Source organism: Leucoraja erinacea, chromosome 4, assembly GCF_028641065.1.
Source record: "Leucoraja erinacea ecotype New England chromosome 4, Leri_hhj_1, whole genome shotgun sequence".
NCBI classification, from domain to species: Eukaryota; Metazoa; Chordata; class Chondrichthyes; order Rajiformes; family Rajidae; genus Leucoraja; species Leucoraja erinaceus.
The window spans coordinates 42164753-42170752 of NC_073380.1; the positions used below are offsets into that span (position 1 = coordinate 42164753).

At 45.4% G+C, this 6000-nt stretch overlaps 1 protein-coding gene across 3 annotated transcripts in view; it reads right to left on the reverse strand.

The window, feature by feature from the left end:
* Nucleotides 1-5784, reverse strand: part of sntg1 (syntrophin, gamma 1) — a 533638-nt gene extending 527854 nt beyond the window's left edge. For all 3 annotated transcript variants that reach the window (XM_055634100.1, XM_055634098.1, XM_055634093.1), the window contains exon 1: nt 4580-5784. The gene's annotated coding sequence lies outside the window, so the exon portion shown is untranslated. The remainder of the gene's footprint in view (nt 1-4579) is intronic.
* Between the last annotated feature and the right edge of the window lie 216 nt (nt 5785-6000).

A 6000-nucleotide genomic window follows, 5' to 3' on the forward strand; every position in this document is an offset into this window, starting at 1 on the left:
CGTAAGGATTGCTGATTTCAGTTCATGACGCGGATAGAGCTACATCTCCGAATACAGATTTGAAAAATTCTCTTTTAAGGGGCCTCTCTTCTATTTCTACTTTCCACTTTCTCTCTTCCTTTTTTTATTTTTTTATATACACACTTCACGTTTTTTCTACTCTCTACCACCTATTTTTCCACTTTTTCCCCTTTCTATTGCTTTCTTTTTCTTGTTCTGCTTACTTCTTTCTTATAACATAAAACTAGAGGTTGTACATAGAATGGACTATGGTATTACATAGTTGGCACCTAAAATTAGGTGCCACAGTACTGTTTTGTGCTGTATTAACTTCTAATAAAATAAACAAAAAAAAAACTTAATATAGTTGAACAAAGACTATATAGTTGAACAAAGACAAAACAGGTGACGTCTCTGAATGGATACTAATGCTGAAGCAAATATTTTTATTAGCAGCATCAACAGGTTTCCTAATAAATACATTTTAATGGGTAGGGAGTACATGTACATCCCATGCATCCCCTGCCCCACCCACCACACAGACACACAAATTACCATCTATAACCCCAAGACCAGCACACAGAATCTGGTGCTCTGATTGACGTGCACTTTAACTATTACTGTCAACCCAGATTTAAGGCACAGGTCAAACATCTGAAGTCACAAGAAATTTCTTCAATGCCAAGGAAAATCTTCAGATGATCAAGCATCACTAGCGGACACGCTTAAATGAATGGGCAATTTATGGCAAATGGACTTTAACAAAGGAAAGTAAGAGTCTTCAAGCTAGGTTAAAGAAAAAACCCAGAATGTTTCCTTGTGTAGATCGGAATGTTTGCTTGTTTAGAACACAAAGTGCTGGAGTAACTCAGCAGATCTCCAGCATTGTGCTCTCTACACCAGAGTCCAGCATCTGCAGTTCCAGAATGTGTCCTTAATCTTTAAAGAGATTAAGGAATATGGAGACGCTGAGGAGAAATAGGAAGGAGAAGAGAAGAAATGTCTTTAGTCAGAGGGTGGTGAATCTGTGGAATTCTTTGCCACAGAAGGCTGCAGGGGCCGTCAGTAGATATTTTTAAGGCAGAGGTAGATAGATGTTTGATTAGTACAGGTGTCAGGTTATGGGGAGAACGCAGGAGAATGGGGTTAAGAGGGAGAGATAAATCAGCCATGATTGAATGGCGAACTAGACATGGGACGAATGGTCTAATTCTACTCTAATCATTTATGACCAAAGATGTCGGAGTGCATAAATCACAATCTTATAAAGGACAGTTACACCCAATAATAAAAAATGCAATAAAATGTAATAAAAAATGAACTGCAGATGCTGGTTTATATCAAAGGTAGACACAACATGCTGGAGTAATAGCGGATGAGGCAACATCTCTGGAGAAAACGGATAGGTGACATTTCGGGTCGGAACCTTCTTCGAACATGAAAATATCAGTGTTGATCTTTTGCAATGTTGATCTATCGAAATCAGAGGAGAGGGTTCCTTTTAGTCCCATCGAAACGCTAAGAGTGTACCGCCTTCAATGTTGAGAACAAACCTTGGGTACTTAAATTCAGATTCGCCGAATCAAAGCCATAGAGGATGAGGAGTACTGACAGCAAACTGTGATTAAATATATGTTACGGATGTGTGTGTGGTTAGCTCGTCCCTTCAGACAGAATGATATGCTTCTGACAGAATGATATTGCATCTTATAATTCAGAGGACATTTGGACGATATCAGTCTAAAGAAGGGTCCCGACCCGAAACGTCACCCATCATTTTTCTCCAGAGATGCTGCCTGACCCGCCGAGTTACTCCAGCACTTTGTGTCGATCACTTATAGCCCCTGTAGTTTCCAATGCCGACACATACCAAATGGCAGTGCTTAGAAGAATACATTCAGAAAGTCTGCCCACATAAAAATCCTTTCCTCTGATGAGTAATCGCATTCTTCGAGTGCAATGGCCGGAGTAGGAAGGCCATTTATCAAACGGGGCAGTAGAAACGTGCATTGCGTTCCCCAAATAGTCGTGTATGCCTAGTTAATAGAGACTTACTGGGATGCCACACCTCACAACAAGAAATAAGATAGAAATATCGAGTGAGCGCACGGATCAACTCCCCTTCACCTGAATGATTACTGCCACCGCGCTATACCACCGCGTTTCTACCACCGCCCTACGAAAAGGTTAACTGCAAGTTGTTTCCAGGTGACTCTGAGACCATAACGTATTGAACGCGAGTTTGATCAGGAAATGTAACCAATTGTAATTTCTAGGGGGTGGAAGTAGTTCCTTGCAGCATTCTGCGTGTTAATTAAGAATCGGGTACAAGTCAAGGAATTAAAACAACGTTATGAAGGGTCGTTGAGGGAAGAGGCAGTTTCATTATGGAGAGATCTCTTGCAATCGTGAAATCTGTACACCAGCGGCCAGGTCCCATCTCACATTGGACACGTGTCGCGGGGTTATTTACCCCGGAAAGCTATTCTTGGCTGGCTGTAGCTAGATTCTTAATTTGCAAGGTGTTCTATAGTAAACACTAACCCTTCATAGGACATTTTTAGTACAGAAATACAGCACTTCGGCCCACTGAGTCCACGCCGACCATCGGTTACCGTTCTGTGTGTCCCACTTTCACATTCACTCCCCAAACCAAGAGCAAGTTTTACAGTGACATTGACCATCAAACTCGCCGTCTCTGAGATGCGAGAGGGGTACCCTCGCTGTCACAGAGAGAACTTGTAAACTCCACACAGATAGCACCCGAGGTCAGGATCTAAGACTCGATGCTGGAATCTTGAGTAAGTGCTGGATCATTTGAGATCATAAGTGATAGGAGTAGAATTAGGCCAATCGGCCCATCAAGTCTACTCCGCCATTCAATAATGGCTGATCTATCTCTCCCTCCTAACCCCATTCTCCTGCCTTCTTCCCATAACATCTGACACCCGTACTAATCAAGAATCTATCCGTGGGAGTAATGCGGGCCAGGCAACATCTCTGGAGCACATGGATAGGCAACGTTTCGGGTTTGAACTCCTCCTCAGACTGATTGTTGTAATAGGGGAGAGAACTCGGGTCTCTGACACTGAGGTAGCAGCCAAGAGGCTGATAATGAAATATCAATGTTCCTACCTTCTTTATCTACAGCTGTGCGCGTTCGCCTTGGGTGCCAAGCGGAGTGGGGTGATGTCTTGTAATTCCACCATCCCATTATTGACAGTCGGCAGCGGACCAGCAGTAAGTGGGGCACGACAATTACTGAACCTGCAGACTACTTCAATCAAAAGTAAACTCCTCTGCGGTTTTACAATTCTTGACACCTCTTTGCTTATTCACGCCGAGCGTCTGCCTGAATTATTCAGCTTCCCTCGACAGGTCATTAACGTGCATGCCACAAATCTATGCCCCAGTCTGTTTCTCCGATTAGTGGAAATGTAACGCAAACCCCGCTCTGCAGGATGTTTCTCATTGAAACTGACCATGGACAAAGTGGAAATCTAATATTATCATCGCCATGGGTGAATGCTGTATTAACCTGCAGGTTGTGGATCCGGCCGCGCTCTAGCTGAGCTGCCGCCGTGGTTCGCGGACATAGAGTGATACAGAGTGGAAACAGGCCCTTCGGCCTAACTTGTCCACACCGGCCAACATGTCCCAGCTACACTTGTCCCACCTGCCTGCGCTTGGTCCCTCCAAACCTGTCCTATCCATGTACCTGCCTAACTATTTCTTAAACGTTGGGAGAGTCCCAGCCTCAACTTCCTCCTCTGGCAGCTTGTTTCATACACCCACCGCTCTCTGTGTGAAAGGTTATCCCTCGGATTCCTATTAAATATTTCCCCCTTCGCCTTGAACCCATGTCCTCTGGTCCTCGATTCCCCTGTTGTGGGTAAGAGATTGTGCGTCTATACGATTTATACCGCTCGTATTTTTTTAATAGGAGTTCTGCCTATGGGTCTCCGGCGCCCCCCCAAAATGTCTCGCGTTTTAAAAGAAGTACACCCAGTATAAACATCTTTGAATAAACGTGCTCCCTCCCATGTTAGAGGGGGTTCTACTGCCGAACTGAAGAAGTTGTTGCTGTTGCCAGCCGCTATCTGATTTCCAACAGCATCACAAATCAGGAAACTGTTTCATTGCACGGCCGACCGGCGTTTCACTTCAAGAGATTTGCAATTTCAGAGCGAGGTGCGTTTTATTCCGAGTCTGCTCACCCTACATACACTTCGCTCTTGCTCCCTCTGAATAAAAAGTTTGAAATTCACGCGTCGCGCATTGGCTTCCACGGTTCTCTTTAAACGTGAGACTAATAAAACAAGTATTTTTGACATGTTCGCTACCAGGCAAATACCAGCGAGTTTGAGCCAAGTGCATAATGTGGACTGGTCCCCGTTTAACCCATCGCACGGGGTGAATACACCAATATATAAACCCGGTACACCATTCTACCCAGTAAGTCAATGATCCACAAACAAAAAAGGTTACATTTTGTGTTTATATTAGAATTTAACCCGGTTCCCGGCAACAGGAATCGTAGCATTACAATCATTGAAGTGCTGGCGGCGCAAAACCTCACCTGATGTGCGGGATAACAAGTGTTCCTCCGATGTCAGTCAGTATATCTCCGGGTCCCGGTGAATCCTCCAACCCGTTCCTAGGTCGGACTGCGCTCTAGTGGGATCTACACCTGGTCCCACTTGCGTTCCCGAGGTCCATTCCCGTTCACCTGCAGTCAGCGACAACTTACTGCATATTAACTCGGGCGGGCAGCCGTCTCTCAGCGCCGCGGTTAAAGCATAGTAACAGAAGGTCCTCTGTCCGGCAGCGGGCTCTTCAGGACGATGCTCCCCGAGTCAAAGGCTCCCGTTACATTTCTTAAACGCGGTCCCCGATGTAAAGCGCGCGCGAGAGAGAGAGAGAGAGTGAGAGGAGGCGGATCTAGGATTAGTTTCACAGTCGAAGCTGCGGCAGAAAGCCAAGAGCAGCAAAGGTAGGATGTCTTACAACTTATCTTCCTCCATAGTCTGGTGACCACTTGACAAGGTCCAACTGGCGCTGCATGTTTCCCCCTGACTGTTTCTTGTGCGTGTTTCCCCCCCAACCCCCTCCTCCTGTGTCTGCGGGAAGCAGTGAATCAGCAAGACTTCTGTGAATGAGATGGCTGCGGAGAGAAGAGTCTAAATGATGTGACACCGCCACTCAGCGCCGGTACTTAGTACATAGCAGCTCAGCGCTGAATCCAAACCACAGCGAGTCGCAACGCGTTACAGCAGCCTAGCGAGATATTGTGTCACTGTAACCCATTTTCTGCCTCGACCCATACATAACTCGGTTAAGACCAATCTTTGGCTAAGACGAGGCCATTTATAAACATCAAATTAACAAGGGCACTAAACGGTTAATCACATTTATTTAAGCAGCACCCCGATAGCACTAGCATTTAGCGGTAAAATAAAAGACAAGACAAGGAGCAATTGGAATGCAAGAAAATTGCTTGGAATTGCAACAACCGGCGTTGACGTTTTACACCGTCTGTAAGTAAAGAATGAAACGCCCCTGCTTTGCTAATGCCTGAAGGCTGATCGGCTCTTACGAGAGGCAGTCCCACTAGGAGTCGCGTACATTAGCCTGAAAATTGGATCGATCAGGCAAGTCATGCAACATCAATTCAACGCAGCATAGACCGTGAGTACGGCCAGTTCTGGCTTAATTCGCGCGCAGTGCACCGCGCTTGGCTATTTTTTTTCCCGTGCAGAATTGGCACTTTTGCCCTTACCGGTACAAAATACCGAGCTCAAAAAGGTACGATTTGTGAACGATGTGGAACAGTTGCAAATAAGGTGCGAGCACATGGCGTTTAGTTTTTTTATATTGTTTTCCCCCAACATTTATAAGGAGTCTGCTGCAATTGGGACATCAGTCTGTGCACCTTCAGGCCCGACTGCGAGTAATTTAAAATATATCCAGCGCTCACCAAGTGTGCTTCAACTGGCACTC